This window comes from Triticum aestivum, chromosome 5B (genome assembly GCF_018294505.1).
Source record: "Triticum aestivum cultivar Chinese Spring chromosome 5B, IWGSC CS RefSeq v2.1, whole genome shotgun sequence".
Classification (NCBI taxonomy): domain Eukaryota; kingdom Viridiplantae; phylum Streptophyta; class Magnoliopsida; order Poales; family Poaceae; genus Triticum; species Triticum aestivum.
Genome location: NC_057807.1, coordinates 527455417 through 527478936, shown reverse-complemented (window position 1 = coordinate 527478936; position 23520 = coordinate 527455417). Strand labels below are relative to the sequence as shown.

At 45.2% G+C, this 23520-nt stretch overlaps 1 pseudogene; it reads right to left on the bottom strand.

Moving 5' to 3' along the window:
* Positions 1-10539: 10539 nt before the first annotated feature.
* LOC123114964 (uncharacterized) lies at positions 10540-21382 on the bottom strand (annotated as a pseudogene).
* Between the last annotated feature and the right edge of the window lie 2138 nt (positions 21383-23520).

Genomic DNA, 23520 nt, shown 5'->3' with positions numbered 1-23520 from the left:
TAATTTTAGGTTGATTCTTTTTGCATATGATTAATAGACAAATTCCTCAGGACCACCAACTTATTTCAGAATTTTTGGAGTTACATAAGTATTCCAATGATACAGATTACTACAGACTGTTCTGTTTTTGACAGATTCTGTCTTCTATGTGTTGTTTGCTTATTTTGATGAATCTATGAGTAGTATCAGAGGGTATGAACCATAGAGAAGTTGGAATACAGTAGATATTACACCAATATGAATTTAGAATGAGTTCACAACAGTACGTAAGTGGTGGTTTTATTTTCTTATACTAATGGAGCTTACAAGTTTTGTGTTGAGTTTTGTGTTGTGAAGTTTCCAAGTTTTGGGTAAAGATTCGATGGACTATGGAATAAGGAGTAGAAAGAGCCTAAGATTGGGGATTCCCAAGGCACCCCAAGGTAATATTCAAGGACAACCAAGATCCTAAGCTTGGGTATGCCCCGGATGGCATCCCCTCTTTCGCCTTCGTTCATCGCTAACTTTACTTGGGGCTATATTTTTATTCACCACATGATATGTATTTTGTGGAGCGTCATTTTATTTTGTTAGTATTTGCTTGATGTTATTTAGAATAATGTTTTGCACCTATATTTTCAATAAAAATGTCAAGGATAGCCTCTACCATGCTTATTTTGCAAGTATACATGTTGCTGTTTCAAAACAGAAAGTTTACCGCTGTTGCAAAAATTCCCTAGAAAAGTCAGAGAAGGATATAAGGTTGAAACTTTTTGAATAATGAGCTCTGATTAATCTTATACAGTGTAGTATTTTTCTCATAATTTTTCGAGTTAGGGAAGTATGATCAATCTTGCATTCTTTACAGACTATACTGTTTTGGCAGATTGCTGTTATGTTTGCATTGTTTTCATATGTTTGCTTGTTTAATGATTCTATTTGAGGATAGGAGTATCAAATATGCAGAGACATTTAGTATTCAATGTTGAATAATAATTTTAGTGAATTGTTACAGTAGAAAATGATAAGGTTTTTGTATTGGTTTATAGTAACTTATCTCACGAGTTCTTGTTGAGTTTGGTGTGGATAAAGCTTTCGAGATTTAGGAAACCGAGATATAAAAGGAATTAAGGAGACACAAAAGCTCAAGCTTGGGGATGCCCAAGGCACCCCAAGATAATATTTCAAGAAGTCTCAAGCACCTAAGCTTGGGGATGCCCCGGTAGGCATCCCACCTTTCTTCTTCAACAATTAACGGTTAGTATCGGTTGAACCTAAGTTTTTGCTTCTTCACATGAGTTGTGCTATCCTCCAACATGTGGTGCTTGCTTTTTAGAATCCTTTGCTAGCCAAAATATCTGTACTAAGCGGGAATACTGCTTGTGCATCAAAATTCCTTGAACCAAACCATGAGTGTCCACCATACCTACCTATATGCGGTATTTACCTGCCGTTCCAAGTAAATTTGCATGTGCCAAACTCTAAACCTTCAAATAATAATCTGTTTTGTATGCCCGAATCGCTCATGTAGCGACTAGGGCCTGTCAGTATCTTCCATGCTAGGTGGGTTATTCTCACGATGAGTGGACTCCGCTCATCATTCACGAGAAAAATGGCTGGTAACTTGGATGCCCAGTCGCATGATCAAAAGATCAAAATTAAATAAAAAATAATTGCAAACAAAACTCCCCCAGGATTGATGTTAGTTGGAGGCACCCGTTGTTTCGGGCAAGCCATGGATTGATGATTGTTGGTGGAGGGGGAGTAAAAAGTTTACCATTCTGTTTGGGAACCGCCTATAATGTATGTAGTATGGAAGATATTGGGAACTCTTGGTTGTTATGTTTACAATGAAAGCGTACCTCTCAAAATTATTTTCATCTCTATTTAAAAATCGAGCTCTGGCACCTCTGCAAATCCCTGCTTCCCTCTGCAAAGGGCTTATCTTTTACTTTTATGCAAGAGTCGGTAGTATTCCTTCTCATTCCTACCTACTCTTTAGTTGGCAAGCATCGTGTGTTGGGGAAAGATCTAAGCATATATGGCCATGCAAATACATTTGATCATGAATTATTATTGTTGACAATTATCTATATGATAAGTGAGTTGGGAGGCGAAACACTAAGCCCCTATCTTTCTCTGTGTTTGATGGATGCTATTTGTTCTAAGAACATGCTTTGAGTGGTAGCAATCATGGAAGACTATATGATAGTTGAGTATGTGGAGTTTTCTAAATCAAAGCTCTGACATAGACCCTTCCTGAAAATAAGATGAATTGTAATTGTTTGATGACTGAGAATGAAGTTTGCTAGTTTTCAAGAAAGTTTATGGTCTATGCTTTAACATGTGAATAGCTTGTTTTGATCTTAAGAAGTTTTATGAGATGAACTACTATTATGACATATAATCATGCTAGAAAAGGTGATTGAAATTATCATTGATCAAACTTGTGCACCTGCGAGCATTCACACTTCATAAATTCTTTCTTTTATCATTTACCTAATCGAGGACAAGCAAGAATTAAACTTGGGGATGCTGATACGTCTCCAACGTATCTATAATTTATGAAGCATTCATGCTATTATATTATCTGTTTTGGATGATTATGGGCTTTATTATACACTTTTATATTATTTTTGGGACTAACCTATTAACCGGAGGCCCAACCAATATTGCTGTTTTCTTGCCTATTTCAGTGTTTCGAAGAAAAGGAATATCAAACGGAGTCCAAATGGAATGAAACCTTCGGGAAAGTTATTTTTGGAACGGAAGCAATCCAGGGGACTTGGAGTGCACGTAAGGAAGCTTCGAGGTGGCCACGAGGCAGGGAGGCGCGCCCACCTCCCCTGGGTGCGCCCCCCACGATCATGGGCCCCTCGTGGCTCCCCTGACCGACTTTTTTCGCCTAAATATCTCCATATACCCTAAAAACATCAAGGAGCACAATAGATTGGGAGTTCCGCCGCCGCAAGCCTCTGTAGCCAGCAAAAACCTCTTGGAGCCCGTTCTGGCACCCAGCCAGAGGGGGGGATCCCTCAACGGTGGCCATCTTCATCATCCCAGCGCTTTCCATGACGAGGAGGGAGTAGTTCACCCTCGGGGCTGACGGTATGTACCAGTAGCTATGTGTTTGATCTCTCTCCCTCTCTCTCTCTCTCTCTCTCTCTCGTGTTCTTGAGGTGATACGATCTTGATGTATCACGAGCTTTGCTATTATAGTTGGATCTTATGATGTTTCTCCCCCTCTACTCTCCTGTAATGGATTGAGTTTTCCCTTTGAAGTTATCTTATCTGATTGAGTCTTTAAGGATTTGAGAACACTGGATGTATGTCTTGCTGTGCTTATCTGTGATGACAATGGGATATTCATGTGATCCACTTGATGTTTGTTATGATGATCAACTTGCGGGTTCCGTGACCTTGGGAATCTATGCATAGGGGTTGGCGCATGTTTTCGTCTTGACTCTCCGGTAGAAACTTTGGGGCACTCTTTGAAGTACTTTGTGTTCGTTGAATAGATGAATCTGAGATTGTGTGATGCATATCGTATAATCATGCCCACGGATACTTGAGGTGACAATGGATTATCTAGGTGACATTAGGGTTTTGGTTGATTTGTGTCTTAAGGTGTTATTCTTGTACGAACTCTATGATAGATTGAACGGAAAGAATAGCTTTGTGTTATTTTACTATGGACTCTTGAATAGATTGAGCAGAAAGGATAACTTTGAGGTGGTTTCGTACCCTACCATAATCTCTTCGTTTGTTCTCCGCTATTAGTGTCTTTGGAGTGACTCTTTGTTGCATGTTGAGGGATAGTTATGTGATCCAATTATGTTATTATTGTTGAGAGAACTTTCATTAGTGAAAGTATGAACCTTAGGCCTTGTTTCCTAGCATTGCAATACCGTTTACGCTCACTTTTATTACTTGTTACCTTGTTGTTTTTATAATTGCAGATTACAAAAATCCATGGAAGAGGGGCGAAGAAAAGGCAAATCTTTTCAAAAATTGTTTTAGAGGTGGGGAGAGGAAAATGAGAGGCGAATGGCGAATAATGTAATGCAAAAGATGAGACTTTATCATGGGTACATGGTATGTCTTGACTTGGCATAGATCTCCCCGGCAACAGCGCCCGAAATTCTTCCTGCTACTTCTTGAGCTTGCGTTGGTTTTTCCCTTGAAGAGGAAAGGGTGATGCAGCAAAGTAGAGTAAGTATTTCCCTCAGTTTGAGAACCAAGGTGTCAATCAAGTAGGAGACAACGCACAAATCACCGAATACCTACACAAACAATCAAACAAAATTGCACCCAACACGATAAAGGGGTTGTCAATCCCTTCACGATTACTTGCAAAAGTGAGATCTGTTAGAGATAGAAAAACAATAAAGTAATTTTTTTGGTATTTTTTTTATAATCGGAAAGTAAAAGATTGCATTACATTACTGTAAAAGATTGAGAATAGTAGATATGAAACTAGTATGATGGAAAAGAGACTTTACATGATGCAAAAGAGACCCAGGGGCCATAGGTTTCACTAGAGGCTTCTCTCAAGATAGAAAATAATACGGTGGGTGAACAAATTACTGCCGAGCAATTGATAGAAAATTGCAAAGTTATGACAATATCTAAGGTTTGCCTAACACGCCAGCCCCACGCAAACGCCGGAATGAGGTATTCAAAATTTCCGAATCTTATTTATTTTAACACAGACATTATTCATCCAGTACTTCATGCTTTTGACTCGAATTACCAGGGGACCTCTCACTCTTCGTCCGGCGATTCATCTCAGACTCAGCCTCCTCCTTTCAAGACTGCCCCTGGGTACCAACTTTAATCTGTGTTTTTTAACATCTCTAAATTCATACTGACTTTCTGAATCCTCTTATAGTAGGAAAGAAAAACCCATCAAAAAGGCCAAAGTGAACAAGCCCACACAAGATCCCAAGCCTCAAGAACCGTAAAAGCATGCACCAATTTCTGAAGCCTCCATGCAACAACCACATGATCCCGCTGATGACCCGCCACGAGAAAATCGTGGTACCTCTGCTGACCCTTGGTTGCTGATCCCTTGGTTGCTGAACCGCCAAGCCCAACTAAACCTCCAAAACCAAACACTAGCACCGGGTTTCAAGAACAGGGGAACCCTGTTGCTTTGGCTAAACATTCTACCAAGGAAGAGCTGGTCGAGAGGCGCAAGATCAAATTTGACATGGCCAATTACTCACATCTGAGTATTAGTGAAATCCTCTCCGGCTATCTGAATCAAGTACACAACAGCCGTGATATGGAGATTGACATGGTCAAGCACATGCATCAGAAACATGAGGTATTAATTCTTGCTCTCATATGAGATATATTCCTTTAGCCCCCAAGTCTACTGAATATGATAGAATAGAATATACTGTAGACTTGCTAGATAGCCTTTTTACTATGCTTCTGATTCAGAGCCTATAGCCCCCAAGGGTCGGCTTAAACTATTAAGTTAAGCCGGTTCTTCACTTAATAATGATCAACTTTGCATCTGTAGTCCCCAAGGGCCGGTTGAATCTATTAGAATAAACTGGGACTTATCAATTGATAAATATCTCCTCTAGTCATCCGTGCAAACAGGGTAAACTTGGATAAATGATGAACCGGGGTCACCTGTCATTGCATCATAAAAAAAGCTTTGCATCCATTAGCCCCCAAGTGCCAAGTGCTATTGCTTGCAAAGGGCTTGGGACCTGTAAATATATATAACTCCATAAAGAAACTTTCTGCACCCATTAGTCCCCAAGTGTCAAGTGCTATTGCTTGCAAAGCGCTTGGGACTTATCAATTGTTTCATAACTGTTCATATTTGTTTGGAATTTTCTTCTTTCAGGAAGCATCCAGCCAATTCCAATCTTAGTTGACTGACTTGAAAACCTAGCTTGAAACACAAGAAGCTGAGACCCAAAAGGCTGACTCCAAGTTCAAGTTTAGCTTGGATGAAAATGAAAAGCTCACGACAGAATTTACCATGGAGAAAACCGCCTGGGCTGAAGAGAAGGCTGCCATGATCCAAAGGGCTGAGAAATCTGAGGCCTCATTGGAGGAGGTCACAACCGAACTCACCGGCTTAAAGCATCATATTAACCAGATGACCTTTGCCATTTTCAGTAAGAGCTGTTTATATCATAATGACTTTTTGCTCTTCATGTTATAAACCACCAAATGACTTTAACCACAATATGCGATGCAGGTCCCAGAAGAAGAAATCTTGGGAAGGAGGTGCTACTAAAGCTCAAGGCGGTTTATACATTAGTTGAACAACTGTATACCGGAGCTCAACACACAATAGCCGCCATCTCCCCAAGTAAACAAAAACCATCTCTTCTCAGCAACGTGTTAAGCAGCCTTTCCGTCTTGCCAGCCAGGATTGAAGAAAACAAGCGGTCGACTGTTAGAGCCGGTGCCCTTACGGCTTTAAGTCGGTCTAAGGCATGGCAGTAAGAATTAGACCCGGCCAAGCTAGCCACTGGCTGCCCCAGTCTAAAAGAGGAGGGTTCTCCCTTTGACAAGAAAGACTTTGCTACATGTGTAAAAACGGTGCATCCTTTGGCGAGTCTGCTTGTTGAAGAAACTGATCTATCCAAGTATCAGGCGGCTTACACCGCAGAAAATCAGAAGATGCCCACGTCGGCTTATAAGATTGCAGATCTAATCCCTCCAATCCGTAACCATACTTTTGCACCAGAAATTGATCCGTCTGAGCTTATCAATGACGATGCTGAATTTCAAGCCTTGACTGGTATCAATAGGTCATCGCCTGACTTCCAGATGGTGGAGGAAGAAGAAGAACCGGCGCATGATGACCCGGAAGCTTCAAACTGCCAAGGCCAGGAGAACTGATCCGCTTGGCGGTTCTTTATTTGCATCACCAGGAACTACTTGAAAAATAATTTATCCATTTTGGGCTCATGGAGCCATGTAATAGGCTAGTTAAGTACTGATCTGTCGTGCCATCGTGCACGTTTTGTTTGCATAACACTACTGATCCATCATTGGGAGATCCATCCCTTATGCTTTATGGTTTTATCAATTATGCAAATCTGGTTTGTCGTTTTTCCCTATATATAAACAAACAACAAGTGCCTTGGCGGTTTACCCCATGCGGTTCATGATACCCCATATAAAAAACCACCGAGGACTAAATAGTCCATAATCAAGGCGGTTTGTCAAAACCTTATATAATGAAATAAACATCATACATGTAATACTTGTTCATACTGCCGACTTATCATAAGTCGCGTGGTAAAGGCAATAGCCCATAGACAGAAGCACAACGCCCTGTTCAATATATTCATACTGCCGGCTTACAACGCCGCATGTAGCAGGGGGTGAGATCCGAAAATTTGAGCAAAAAGCTCTAAGTATATCATCATTATATCCTGGCGACTTATAGTCCAAAGCCAGGCCGGGTTAATAATACTCCGAATAAAGATATACATGAACCATCAGGCAACATGGCCCTAATTGGTTTTTCAACCATGTATTGATATGTCACAAGAGACAAAACTCCAAAAAATGTTCAAATCAAAGATAAATTAGAAAACAAGGCTTTCATAGGCCGCCAAGCCTAAAACTCAAGTGCTTTCATGGGCCGCACAGCCGCTGAGTTAAACCTTCATTCAAACCTTGTAAGCCGGACCTCACATGACCAATCGTCGTTTTAACGTTGACAAGTTCAGGGTCTTTATAAGATTAACTATCAAGAGTACAACGGTCATTCCTGGATTACCTGGGCGGAGTGGCAGACTTACAAAGGCAGGATAACCCAGATTTCTTGGTGAATACACCAGGCATCCAAGCCTAAAGGGTCATAGCTATGCTTAATGAGCCCCCAAGTAAAAGTTCATTCAGGCATATAAGCCGAAATCAGAGCTATGCTCAATGAGGAAGGCCCCAAGTATATTTTAATCGTGACGTATATGCTAGATCAAGAGGCTAGTAATGGCTATGCTCAATGAACAGGAAGCCCCCAAGTGATCATATGAAGTGACAATAAAGACTCATATTCTCAGAAATGAAACAACAGAGGCCCTGAATTATCAGGGATGCCGACTTTATTATATTCATGATAATATATACATGGATAAAGTATGTACATCACCAGAGCCAGTGGCTCAAGTGTAATTAGGCTGAAGATGACCAATATTCCATGGCCGGCGGGTCTCCTCCTCCGACGTGCGTGAGTCCTTGTGGTCTCAAACATTGATAAGGTAGTATGACCCGTTGTTCAGATACTTGCTGACCACAAAGGGCCCTTCCCAAGGTGGGGATAGCTTGTGCATGTCAGTTTGATCCTGGATGAACCGGAGCACCAAATCGCCTTCTTGAAAGGTCCTGGTTTTAACTCAGCGGCTGTGATAACGACGCAGGTCTTGCTGGTAAATCGCCGAATGAGCCGCCGCAAGGTCACGCTCCTCATCTAACAGGTTGATAGCATCCTATCATGCTTTCTCATTGTTTGCTTCAACATAAGCTGCCACACGAGGCGAATCGTGACGTATGTCACTGGGGAGAACCGCCTCAGCTCCATAAACCATGAAGAAAGGTGTGTAACCCGCATATCTATTGGGGGTGGTATTGATACTCCAAAGCACTGAGGGTAATTCCTCCACCCAACAACCCGGTGTTCTCTGCAAAGGAACCATAAGCCGGGGCTTGATACCTCTCAAAATTTCTTGTTTAGCTCGTTCAACTTGGCCATTAGACTGGGGGTGAGCTACCGATGACACATCAAGCCGGATATGCTCTTGTTGACAGAATTCTTTCATTGCTCCTTTAGACAAATTAGTACCATTATCAGTGATGATACTATGAGGATACCCAAAACGAAAGATCACCTTTTTGATGAATTGAACCACCGTGGCTGCATCACATTTGCTGACCGACTCAGCCTCAACCACTTTGTAAACTTATCAACCGCGACCAAGAGGTGGGTCTTTTTATCCTTGGACCTTTTGAAAGGCCCAACCATATCCAGCCCCCAGAATGCAAACAGCCAAGTAATTGGAATCATCCTCAATTCTTGAGCCGGCACATGAACCCGTCTTGAAAATTTCTGACAACCATCATATTTACTGACCAGATCTTCTGCATCAGCATGAGTCGTCGGCCAATAAAACCCATGACAAAAAGCCTTAGCAACGAGAGACTTAGAGCCGGCATGATGACCGCAATCTCCTTCAGGAATCTCCCTTAAAATTTCACGGCCCTCCTCAAGAGAAACGCATTGTTAAAACACCCTTGTAACACTGCATCTGTGAAGCTCACCATTGACAATAGTCATTGACTTAGACCTCCAGGTTATCTGCCTGGCCAAAGTTTCATCCTCAGGTAACTCGCCTCGGGTCATGTAAGCTAAATACGAAACAGTCCAATCAGGGATAACATGAAGAGCCACCACCAATTGTGCCTCTGGGTCAGGAACTACTAAGTCCTCCTCCATAGGCAGTTTCACTGATGGGTTATGCAAAATATCAACAAAAATATTAGGGGGGACCGGCTTACGCTATGACCCCAGCCGGCTTAACACATCAGCTACTTCATTTTTCCTTCGATCAACATGCTCCACTTGATATCCTTTGAAGTGATCAGCAATAGTATCAACCTCTCGACGAATCAATCAAGCAATAAGAAAATGGTTCATCAATCTGTTAATCTGGCCTGAATACCCTCCTCGTGCCATACGGCATCCTCATGGAGGTAGTTTCCCAGTTTAGAGCACACCACATAATAGTAGTATGCTAATAACAGGTACAACCAGAAAACTAACCTGGGTTCATGGCGAAGAAACCTACAAATAATTATTAATATGGGGCATTAGAAAAATATGATAAGGATGAATTGCTGATAGTGCACAATGCAGTAGTTCTAATCAGTCATTGTGTTTTTTGCTCACCGTCCCGATAGTAGTTACCATGTGTACAAGATTCATGTATCTTGGTCGGGCTACTTTCTATCGTATCATCACCCCCTTGCTTGGTTTCAGTTTCAAGCCTGCAGTACAGTGCAGAAAAACCGGCGGTGGTAAATTCACAGAGACTAGATACCAAAGACCATACAGGAAGTGAGGGCAAGATACAACAACAACAAGAAGAAGAAAGTAGATCCAAATGGTTACATATATGAGATATCTCACAGAAAAAAAAGGTAAACTGAGAAAACGAGGAACAAAATCTCCAGGGACGTCAGAAATATAGGTTTGGCTGTCCATATTCTGGTTTGAATAAGAAACTACTGCTCATTTACGAAAATATATTAGCGTCGTAGAACCCCTGAAAATAATCTAGTTCAGGGCGAGTACAACAGATACTAACAGGACAGTTGATGTGGGTGAAAGTATATGTAGGTAATGCCACAACTTATTAAGCTACAGGGAGAAACGTATACAGATGTCAAAATATACAGCAGTACAAGATATGCAATCTGCCAGCGTACTGGAATATACTAGGAAATTTTGAAAGCTGTTTGGCATGCAAATTGGATGCCTTACAATTCAAACTGGGAATGTAGGACATGGCAAAATAGTGCACGCCTAGATTTACATACTTGAATATCCTAGAATACTGCATACATTTTAGAACTATTTTCCGCAGAAGGCAGGGAGTAATCACTATTTGCTGACGGTCCGCGCTCGTTTGACTATGATAGAAGTTCATGCCAACAAAATGCCCATCTAAATCAATGAGAGGGCCTCCAAACCCAACCTAAGACAGATTAGAAGTGACAATCAAGGAAGGCAAAAATGTAGTTTATGTCTTGAAGAATAGGGTTCAGTGCATAAATAATAGATTAAGCCATTCATATCATGATCCATTTAGAAAAGCTCTTATGTTCTATCTGGTTTTTCTACAACGAGCGGCCTTCCAGAGGGATACTTTGCCAATAAGCTCTGAATAAAACTAATGAGCATAAATGTTTTCCCCGAACCAGGGGCATGAGCTAGAATGCAACCTCCTGGTTTGTCAGAGACCAAATTCTTGACCAGAAAGTGGAAACCTGCCAGCTGATGTGGTCTCATTTGCTTTTCATGTCTTGGATGAATAGCAATGTCTAAAGCATTGAGTTCTTCAGCGACTCTAACATCACCAGTGACAATCTCGTCAGAATCCTTTGAACGCTTTTCAGAGAAATATGATCTTGACCTTGATGCCTGACATGAGGTGAACATAATGTCAATTGATCGTTCCAATCATACGTTTAAACTTTCAAGTCATTCGAAAGTTTATATTATGCCATCATGACATTTCTGAAAAATTATAATGCATAGCAGTAGATACAGAATATCAGAAAATAACAACTACATGCGCTATACTAGAAAATTTTCTTCATGCTGGAAATACAGGAATAACCCAAATAACAACCCACGAAGTCTAGCGTGAGGCTCTGCGGCATGAGCAAATGTGTCAATTTTGTCGGATAAGATGGCATGGACTAATTCTCAGGTATGATTGGCATATTGTGCCCCTTTAGGCACTTGGCTCTTATAAAAACAGATTTTGTTCAAACAACGTAATAGTGTAATACAAAATAAAAAATGTATTTGAAATCAGTTTCAGCACACCAAATGGATCGCACACGTTCCCGTGGGCCAATTTGCTTGTTGCTAAACAAAATACTTGGTAAGAACTTCCAAAAAATTTAAAATACATATGTTGCTAAACGGCCTCATAGTTACAGAAGCATCATCACATATCTTAAACAAATAAGATACCTTTCTCCACTGATAATCAATGATTGTGTCAGCCCTTTTCACAATCAAACCGCAGACACGGCATACATGGCCCAGATCTTCGTGAATCTGTATATCATGATTGCAGGCGTTGTCCACCTCTTTCTCACCCACTTCTTTCTCATTGGCTGCCTCTTCAAGTGTGTCGAGCTGGCCAATAAATGTAACTAAATCATTATGCCAAACAACATAAATCCAGATAAACAATTTAGGGAAAATAAAGTACGCAGATTTCTCTAATTGAGCTAAGCTCTCATCTATCCTCAAACTTTACAAGTTGAATCAATTTGCAGACAGAGCATGCAATTATAAGCACAACTATTAAATTACAAAATGATATGTTTCAAAATGCTGCAGCAACAAAAGTCATAAGTCTGTGATTATAATTTGTACCTTAGAGCTTTCAAGTGCCACTGAGTACTCATTCCAAAAATCTTCAAGACCATCACTTTCCTGTTCTTGTATATGCTCTTCCTCCATAGGCTCATCTTCCCCCATAGGCTCATCTTCCTCCACAGGCTTGTCTTCCCCCACAGGATTGTAAGGTTCTGAGGGCAAATCAAATACTGCTGGATTTGCTTCATTTTTTGTTTTTGTTTTTCTTGGCACAATTTCAACATCCCCATCTACCTGGGAGCTTGGATCAACTTTTCGTTTTTTTCTCTCCTTAGGCAGTGGAGGGAGAACTTGTGTTTCTGCTATTTTCTCCTTATGGGTAGCAACCTACATTGAGCAGCAAGAGTTACGGCTGGAAGATGAAAACTTTCAGCTTTGAATTGGAATAGATTGAGAAAATATCAGATAATTATACTCCATTATTTTCAGTACAAGACAAAGGGTACTTGTGAACTAAGATGCGATAAATAATTATGGATGAACATTAAAAAAAAATTGAAAACAAAGACAACAGTTTCGCAGTGTCCTTCAGAGATACTGATGAGGCAGTGCAAATGTTGATACTACTAGTTTGTCAGTACAAGCATGTAGAACAAAAACAACAATATAACTCTTAGTAAAAATTCAGTAAAAAATTGCAAGTGAAAAGTACATACAGCCAGATCATGGATACGTTCCTCCTCAGGTCTTTTCTGCAATATAACTCTCTCAAACAGAACTGCTGATGGTTGATAGCTGGTAACAGGATACTGATTCACTAAAGTTGCACTTGGACTATACGGAACAATTTGACTCTTTTGGTCTCCAACAGGCATTGTCTCATTTATTACTTCATCAATTCCTTCAGTTACCACCCTCAAGAGAGCACCAGCCTGTTCTGATGGTATCAGCTGTTTATTTTTCTCAGGTGTGAGCTGTTTGTTTTTCTCAGGCGTCAGTTGTTTGTGTGCTCTTGTGCTTTCATCTTCATCGTCCGAATCAAGAACTATTACACTCTTTTTCTCTTCTCTTTGCTCGATAGAATTGGCCATATCAGTTTCAGCACTCAGCCCATAACTCAGAGCAGGCTCGGGCAGAGTCGAAAGGAAAGTCAGTAATTGGACCTTCTGAGCATACAAGCGGTCCCACTGCTCGGTAACACTGCCACATCCCCAACTGTGAACCCTATTTCCAGTAAGTGAAAGATTATTCATGGGGTTGGAAGGCTTCCTTTTTCTGCGGTAATACATGCCTACAGAAACAGATGACTGATTAGTTATCATATAAGAGAGAAGAAATGAATTTGCACAGCAATGGAAGTACCACTTCTGATGTATAAGCCACATGCAAGGTGGACATGAAAAATGTGGGATGCGTACAAGGCAATCGTAAGTAGAGGCACAGACAGTTACATGTGGAAAACTATAATGATCATAAAATGCAGCAGGCATTATTTAACATAAGCATAGTAATTGATGAACAAATAAGCACTTTATTAATCAATTCTTTCTCATAGGTTTACTAGGTATCCTTATTTTTTGCATCAAGCTCTGTATTTCACTTGGTACAATTCAATTCAAATAGTAATGAAACTGTATGCATAAAGCTAGTAGCTAGTAGAGATACACTTGAAATATCACCTACGGTAAATTCAATCCAAAACTCAAATACTGTTCTTATGATTCTAATCACGCACAGAATACCCAGAAAAAGAGTGTCTAAAGAAAAGAAAAACACAAAGGTGATGTGATTGTAAAGGGCAGTGGAGGACGCTCACCGGAGGAGTCTGCCGGGGGGTCTTCGCCGGGGGCAACGTCCATGGCTGGCCGCTGGCGGCGAAGAGGCGAAGGGGGAGGGCTAGCAGCGACGAGGCGAGGGGCTGACGGCGGCGACGAGGCGAGGGGCTGACGGCGGCGACGAGGCGAGGGGGAGGGCTGGCGGCGGCGACGGCGGCGAGGCGAGGGGGAGGGCTGGCGGCGCGGTGAGCGGCGCCGTGATTTATGGGGTTATTCGATAAAATGTCCGCGTTTTACTCACTCTGTCCATTCGATAAAAGGCTCTATTTCATTGTAAGGACCAGGTGAAGAGGATCGAAGAGATCGGAGGAATTGGGAGTCGATTTCACTGCTGGATCATGAAATTTAAGGGATACAAGGGCAGATCGCCAATGGCGGATACCCCGTCTTGCTCACGGCCTAGGTTCTAGCTACCTACAATGACTTATCCAATTACAACCTGCCCGAACTCGCCTCGGTGCCGAGCATATAAACCCCCTTTCCAGCTCACCGCGGTAATACAGTGATTAGCGACTACATTACAGTGTTCGGTTTAAACTCATTGGGTAAAACGGCGAGGACGCATCTGAGCCGTTGGTTTGTTCTGAAACGGTATCTTCTCGTCTGCGCCGTTGGATAACTGAACTTGTCCTGCGTCTTCTTCTCTCTTCAGTAGCATCGAGGTTCAGCTCCTGACAGCGGCGGCGACGGGGGCGAGGCGAGGGGGAGGGCTGGCGGCGGCGAGGCGAGGGGGAGGGCTGGAGGCGCGGTGAGCGGCGCCGTGATTTATGGGGTTATTCGATAAAATGTCCGCCTTTTACTCACTCTGTCCATTTGATAAAAGGCTCTATTTCATTTTAGGGTTTTATCCAATGACTACTTTGCCCCTATCCCCTCTCCATCTCCTTCTTTGAAAAAAAACCTAAAATTCCCAATCATACACAAGAAAAAAATCTCGTGATTAAGGGTAGGATTGCAACTAAAGTGAGGCTATAACAAGGTAGATTTACAAGGTCTCATGGGTTGGGAACTACCAACGTACTAGCATCTGAACTAGTTAGGTTAGCTAGGAGAGATTTCCGCGCCTTTTTCTATTAATAATGTCCCCGTTTGTTACTATTAGCTAGTTAATAAATATTATTGGCTAGTTAATAAAGTGATCTCGTTTCACATGTTTTCTTTTCATTATCTGATAGCGAGCATAAATACCAAAAAAGAACGCGTTCGAAATAATCTAGCAATAGTAGTTTCACGACTGTTGTTGAAGTACATAACAAAACAATTACAATACTCCTTTCATTGAAGCACGGGGTTTCTTATTCCACGAGAGTGAAAATATGTTTCCATTCTTTCATATACTAGGGATTAAACAATAGTAAGAAATTCGGGTTCATAATAAAGAGTTCAGTGGCAGTGGCAGTAGATTGAGTAACACCTAGTAGCGAGGCCCTACCCGTTAGTGCAACTTCAACGCGCCGACCCAAACGAACGACGCTTTCGTCCGCTTTTTGTCCGTTTGGGTCGGCCGCCCGCTCAGCGTCCATCTTGTTTTTCTTTTGGGTCGGCAGTGCACCCAACATTTGCGGCCCATTTCATGTCCGCACACAAATTTGAAAAAGGCCTGCGGCCATACTGTCGCCCAGAGTTCATGTCGGCACCATGCCAGCGGCCGGCATACAGTGCCAGCTTAAAAAACACCACACAGTTCATGCTGACGCACTTGCCAGCGGCCGGCACACATGTCAGCACACAAAAAGGAGCGGGAGTTCGACCACGCCATCGCGGCAGTGGTCATGCCAGCACACTTGCGGGCATACAAAAAGGATGGTCCTCGCCGCCATAGATCACTCGTTGTCGAACTTGAGCATGTCGGGCCTGCATTTTCTCAAACCACGACCTCTTTTTTGGTGACACGGTGTTGAGATCCACCTTCATGATCTCCACCCCCGTCTTCATGCTAGCGAGAGCCACTTCTTTCGCCTTGGTCTTGGCATTGGCGGCCTCGATCTTTAGCATCTTGACTTGCTTCTCCGCCTCCATCTCAGGCATCCTCGTTTGCTTCTCCTCCACCATCTCAAACGTCCTCCTTTGGATCTCCGTGAAGGCATTCATTTGCTCTTCCTTGTCTTTCCGTCGCTTCTCCTCCCTTGAGTCCTTCTTGGTCATCATGTCCTCCACGCTTGCGATCAAGGCGATCGACGCTGCATCCCGCTTGTCCTCCTTATTGGTGTTTGTCTTTCCCCGCGGTCGTGCCTTCTCGCCCTCCCCAACCTCCTCCTCGGCTTTCTTTCCCCCACGCGCCATGAGGGCGGCAAATTGCGCTCTGAACTTCTCCTCGTCTTTGATGACCCTCCAACAATGAGAGAGGTGGAAGGACTTGCCTTCATGTTGCACCTTGAATGCCTCCAAAGTTTGGAATGCGTACAAATGAATTGCATGCACGCATATTGGCACATGGATACAGAAATGGACATGCAAGCATAAACGGAATGACACAAACAAGGGCTCTTGCATGCATACCATGTCTTGCATGCCGATGTTGCTCACGGGGCGTGCCTTGATGCTCGGAAGAGTGGAACAAAACTTGTTGCACTCTTGTTGGATCACCTTACATCGCTTCGAAATGGACACCCACCCACGCGTGCTATGCATTTGGTACAGCTGAAACTTCTTGCGTTCATGGAACTCGCGATGGACATGAGCCCAAAAGGTTGATGCCTTTTGTTCTGCGCCGGTCTTGGGCTCTTGCCCAATGTCCCTCCAACACTCACAAAGGAGCTTGTCCTCGGCCGTCGTGTATGCCTTCGTCCGCCTGCTCTTGTGCTTCAGCTTCACCCCGGCGGCTTGGTTGGCGAGCTCGTCCTCGAACAAAGGCTCTCCGTCGATGTCCAACTCATCCTCTTCCTCTAGGTCGTAGTCCTCTAGAAACTTGTGGTCAAGCGGGAAGCCGTCCAGGTCCAGGCCGATCTGATCTCGCATGAAGGCGTCTTGCATGCCAGATTTATCAAAGATCGACGGCGTGAATAGCTCTCGGCCGTCCTGGCTTTGTGTCTCATCGGGATTGTAGCCAACCGCGGCGGCACCACCAGCGGCCTCCGTACCGGCCTCAAAGATGATATTCTGCATGAAATCATCATCGTCGGCCGACGGCATTCTGTGGAACAGGTTGCGTGCACTAGGGATCATGTCGGTTGGCATCTCCCGCGTGCGTCTCCTCGCCCCACCGTATGACGAGCCACCGGCTATCGGTGTGGCGTTGAGGTCGATGGGCGCGGGCGAGGGCATGGAAGGCGCCACCACACTCACCTCCGACGAGCATTCCCCGGAGAGGCGGGAGGCTTGCGGGTATACATAGAAGCCAGGGATCGGGTGAGTGGCTGACGCGTGGGGCAACTCTGGCAGCACCATCCGAGGAAACGCAGACAAGCTAGTGCTGGCCGCGGCCACGGCATCATTGGCAATCCCGTGCTAGCCAGCATTTAACCCTAGGTACAACAGCGCCTCCCTCGTTTCCACAGCGACACGGGCGTTGGTGTCCGCGGCCGCTGCTTCATCCCTTGCGTCCATCGCGTGCCTCCAGTCTTTTCTCTTTGCCGACTCCCTGGCCCGCTGCTCGGTCATCAACTTCTTCTTCAGCTTGGTCGCGGTGGCGGTCTTGCGAGGGGCGCGAGGCTTGCCTTTGCCGGAGGGGGCGGGCGTGATGCCGGACGAGGTGAGGGAGACGAGGCTGGCGGCGGCATCGAGGTTATCATCCATGGCAAGCGGCGGGAGCGCGCGCGTGTGGGAGGGTTTTGGAGGAAAGTGGAGGGAAATGGTGGAGGCTGTCGCCGACTAGCGGGCCAGAGGGAGTAGTTGGCGCGCGTTGCGCGTGTCCATCTCGTGTCCACGCCAACACAAATGAGGCTCAAAAATGGGTCGGGAATGGGTCGGTAGGCGGACGAAAAGCGGACGCGCATCCGTTTGGGTTGGCGGGTTGGGCGAATTTTCTGTCCGCGCCGACCCAAACGGGCGCGCGCGGACGAAATGGGTCACCGCGTTGGAGTTGCTCTTAGTATTCCATGTAAGTGCTTAATTGTAGATACCAATGATGGGGGTTTGGTTGTGGTTGCAGGGCTCTAGCCACGTGGCGTCATCAACACTTGTGTTTATTCAGTTGTCCTAGTGCCTCCTTACATCTGCAAGTTAGGTTTACCCATAGTCAGTGACGTGTCTCACTTTTGGAAGTCACTTTGTTTGGCATGCGTGTACATGTCCCGGTGATAGGGTACAACTTTTGATGGGCACTCCTTGTTCGGATGGGCCAGTCAACCTTTGGAGCTGGTTTAGTATGGATGGTGAACAGACGAACTACCCAAGCTCTAATTATGACGTAGGGTACCGTGTGCACCTTTTTTGTTTTTAACTTTGGTTTGTTGCATATGTGTTTTTTACGTTTATTAGGTCTTAGCTAGGTTCGTATGGGTGATTAGCGCTGGCAGTTTGGCACACATGCATGATAGTGGTGGTCTTGTAGGATGGGCAAAGCAGACACTCAAAGAATCATATATACGAGGCCAATGAACTAGGTATTAAAGGTTGCGGCTTCACAATGTCATCCACTAGGCATGCTTGAAACGGGGCACATGGTAGTTGTCGATGTCAAAACCGGTGGATCTCGGGTAGGGGGTCCCGAACTGTGCGTCTAAGGCTAATGGTAACAGGAGGCGGGGGACACGATGTTTTACCCAGGTTTGGGCCCTCTCGATGGAGGTAATACCCTACTTCCTGCTTGATTGATCTTGATGATATGAGTATTACAAGAGTCGATTTACCACAAGATCGTAGAGGCTAAACCCTAGAAGCTAGCCTATGATTCTGATTGTTCTTGTCCTACAGACTAAACCCTCCGATTTATATAGACACCGGAGGGGGCTAGGGTTACACAGATTCGATTACGGAGAAGGAGATCTACATATCCGAATTGCCAAGCTTGCCTTCCACGCAAAGGAGAGTCTCATCCGGACACGGAACGAAGTCTTCAATCTTGTATCTTCATAGTCCAACAGTCCGGCCAAAGTATATAGTCCGGCTCTCCGAGGACCCCTTAATCCAGGACTCCCTCAGTAGCCCCTGAACGAGGCTTCAATGATGATGAGTCCGGCGTGCAGATTGTCTTTGGCATTGCAAGGCGGGTTCCTTCTCCGAATACTCCATAGAAGATTTTGAACACAAGAATCGTGTCCGGCTCTGCAAAACAAATTCCATAGACCACCGTAGAGAGCACAATATTCCACAAATCTAATCTGCTGACAACTTTTCATAGCATGACATCACGCCACGGCCCGGTCATTATTCGAACCGTTTTTCACAACCTGCCTCTGTACATATCATGAGGCAGTTTTATCGGCATGTCTTGTCGAAGTAGAGATCGTGTCCCCTTATCACGGGATTCTCATCAATACGGGTGTGAGTAACCCAACCGTGCCATCAATCATGGCGCTTGGGGAATAAGTGAATTTACCGGGCAAGTGGGGAGGCGCAGGATCTCCGCTGCCTTTATAAGGGGATAAGAACTCCCTTTTTCACCCATGCCTTCTTCTTCCTCTGCTCATCCATTCCTTTTCACTCGAGCCCTAGCGCCTAAGCGTTCGTCTTCTCCGCCCAAATTTTTTTCCCAAAAATGTCTGGATCCAGAGTAGGAGGCAAGTGGATGGCCTCTACCGTTTGAGAGAAGGACATCAAAAAGCTTCGGGGGGCGGGTATTTGGCCAAGAGAATCGGCCACCGTCTCCCGACGGCGGGACATATCGTCCCTACTCCGGAACCCCTTCAGAGGGTGGTATTCCTCCCTCATTTCGTCCGCGGGCTAGGGTTTCCCCTCCACCCATTCGTTCGCGGCATCATGTATTATTACGGGATTGATTTTCATGATCTATCCCCCAATTCCTTCCTCAACATCTCGACATTCATCGTCGTGTGCAAGGCCTTTCTCCACATCCCGCCACACTTCGGCTTATGGCTGAAAGTTTTTAATGTGAAGCCCAAGGTAGTGAGCGGCGAGCATGCCGACTACGGAGGCACCATGGTGAGCAAGATGCCCAACGTTACATGGCCAACATGTACTTTCAATGATTCCGTCAAGGAGTGGCAACAGCAGTGGTTTTACATCACCGAGCCGCATGGCAAGGAATGGGCCACCACTCCGGAGTCTCCGGAGCCCTCCTGCGACTTATGTCCTGGCCCAAGAAGGGCCTGAACTGGGCTTCGTCTGACGAACTATTGGTGCACCAGACGCGCGTCCAAGATATGGAAGACAAGAACATCAAGCTCGTCAATGTAGTCCAGGTGATGTTAGTTCGCCGGATTCTACCTTGTCAACACTGGGCTTGCAATTTATGGGAGTTCGACCCGGCCAAGCACCAGACCCTGCTAGAGCTCTTTGGCTCCTCGCACAAGGACATCTGGAAGGTGCTTTTCAAGTCCGGCAAATCATGGTCGGACTCCACCGAGGACCGCGGGTACCAACTATCCCGCCCTGTAAGTTCGGTAAGTAATTATACGTTGACAATTTATATGTTTTATTTGCATATCCTTAGAAATATGCTTAATGTGTTTCCCACAACTTTCCTAGGGCTGGGCGAAGAAAGCGGGCGGATCTACTGTCCGGCCCCGTTGCTATAAGAACCGACCGGCCCACTTCTGACGAAGATGCTGGTCCCGGCGCCTTACAAGGCACCGAGGAAGAAGGCCGAAAAGGAGGCCATGAAGACTAGGGGCGGCCTCTATCGCCGTGGCGCTTCGGACACAAAATCCGAAGACTCCAATGCCCATTCTCCCTCCTAAGATGAGGAGGAGGAGGAGGGAGACGAATCCCTTGCGGGGGGAAGAAAGAAAAGGACGGCCTCCACATCCTTGGAGGCTGAGTCGCCTAAAAGGGGAAAAACTCCCCTTCCAGAGGAGTCCACTGCTGCCGCTGATAGCAGCCCGGAGTGGGATCCCAAGGCCTAGCCCCTCGTGAACTCGTGAGTATAAAATCCAAACATACTTATGCGTCCAGACTTGTCATGGCATAAAACTTTAATCTGAGCCATACTTCTTACAGCCATGTAAGGTCCCGCGCCGGACAATCATCGTTGGAGGACTTGCTGGGTTCCGATGCTATGGAGAGCGGGACAGCCCCGAAGGCCCCCTCCCCCAGACAAGTGAATGACACCGAGGTTTCGTCCCAGAAGGACCCAGGACGCGGAGGGGGGGGGGGAGATCGCAAAAGCAGTGCCAGGAGGCCAACCTTCAGGGTCCGGACACACGGGAGAGAAGGCTCCCGTGGACGTCGACGGCGGGGGTCGTCTTGAATCCGGCCCCCATCCGAACACAATACTGGAGACCAATAAGTCCCCAGAATCAGACAGGCGACCTCCGTTGGCTGGAGAGGGTGCGTCTGTTCCACCGGCAACCTCTGTCCAACCAGAGGTGCCGGATGCTTTATTAGTGGCGCTGAAGAGTGCCTCCATCATTGATGAACACCGTGCCCTTGTGGGTGCAATGATTGAGAAGATTCAGTCATCAGCCTCATGAGAGGCTTTGAGGTATGTTTTATGAGGTTTGGAAGAGTGTCATGGTATAGATAGCAGCCCCTGATACACTGTTCGGTGAAAGAAAGAACCGGACAGAGGATCAAATTTATGTTCGCATGAGACTAACTTGATGACATCTATCTCTTTTTTTAATAAGCAGGCGTCTGTAGCGACTGCCTCCTGTCATGCTGTGGAAGTATCCGGACTGAGGCATAGTCTGAAGTGGGCCGAAGGAGAACTTGGCCGAGTGAAGAAACATCTGGAGGATAACCAAGGTATGCAGAAACCTTGTTAATTTATCACAAATGAATAAGTGTGCATGATTAAAATATTTTTATGATGTGCTCTAGGGGCGACGGCTGAAATTGAGGCTCTTAAGAAGGATGTGGCCGAAGCTGAGAAGAAGGCAGCCGAAGAGCAGGCTCTCCATGAGCAGCACGAGGCCAGAGTTATTGAAGCTGAGCGAGAGCTTCAGGAGGCCATGAATAAATGCGAGACCTTGGAGCATAGTTTATCAGGGAAAGAATCCGAACTCTCCCAGGCTCGCCAAGCCGCAAGTGATGCCCGGGGGGAAGCCCAAGGTGCCCTGAAGGAAATCCAGGAGGCGAGGAAGATTGCGGCTGGTAAGGCATTTTTTTATACAAAGTGGGTATTTGAAAGGAGAAAATCAAGTTGAGAGTTTGAATTCTGATTTTTCCAAGGGTATTTGTGGAGCTGCCGCGCAACATATCTGATGCCGCCCAATTCTACCGAGCTGAAGAGAGGAATATTGCGGATAAGCTTTTCTGGATGCAGTATCTGGCGCCAAATTATCCGGTGCCTTTCTCCGATCAACTGAAGCAGTTGATTGAACTGCATAAGGCGGCCGAGCTAGGCATGAAGGATTTAATTATCCGGTTGTGGCCCGCCGAGCCGATTCCGAGCAGTTACTTTGGGCTCGTGAAGCGGCTTGTGAGTGCCTGCCCTTGACTCAAAGTCATCAAGCGGTCGGTCTGCATAGAAGGTGCGCGAATGGCCTTCGCCCGCGCAAAGGTGCATTGGGGGAAGATGGATGCGGAAAAGCTGATGACCGAGGGACCGCCGGAGGGAAAGGAGTGATACGTCTCCAACGTATCTATAATTTTTGATTGCTCCATGCTACTTTATCTACTTTTTTGGACTATATTGGGCTTTATTTTCCACTTTTATATTATTTTTGGGACTAACCTATTAACCGGAGGCCCAGCCCAAAATTGCTGTTTTTTTTCTATTTTAGTGTTTCGAAGAAACGGAATATCAAACGGAGTCCAAATGGAATGAAACCTTCGGGAACGTGATTTTCCAACCAAACGTGATCCAGGAGACTTGGACCCTACTCTAAGAAGTGCCAGAGGCGGTCACGAGGGTGGAGGGCGCCCCCCTGGGCGTGCCCCCCTACCTCGTGGGCCCCTTGATGCTCCACCGACGTACTCCTTCCTCCTATATATACCTACGTATCCCCAAACGATCAGAACAGGAGCCAAAAACCTAATTCCACCGCCGCAACCTTCTGTACCCACGAGATCCCATCTTGGGGCCTGTTTCGGAGCTCCACCGGAGGTGGCATCCACCACGGAGGGCTTCTACATCAACACCATAGCCCCTCCGATGAAGTGCGAGTAGTTTACTTCAGACCTTCGGGTCCATAGCTAGTAGCTAGATGGCTTCTTCTCTCTTTTTGGATCTCAATACAAATTTCTCCCCCTCTCTTGTGGAGATCTATTCGATGTAATCTTCTTTTTGCGGTGTGTTTGTTGAGAGCGATGAATTGTGGGTTTATGATCCAGTATTATCTATGGAAAATATTTGATTCCTCTCTGAATTATTTTATGTATGATTGAGTTATCTTTGCAAGTCTCTTCGAATTATCCTTTTTGGTTTGGCCAACTAGATTGGTAGTTCTTGCAATGGGAGAAGTGCTTAGCTTTGGGTTCAATCTTGCGGTGTCCTTACCCAGTGACAGAAAGGGTTGCAAGGCACGTATTGTATTGTTGCCATCGAGGATAACAAGATGGGGTTTTTATCATATAGCATGAATTTATCCCTCTACATCATGT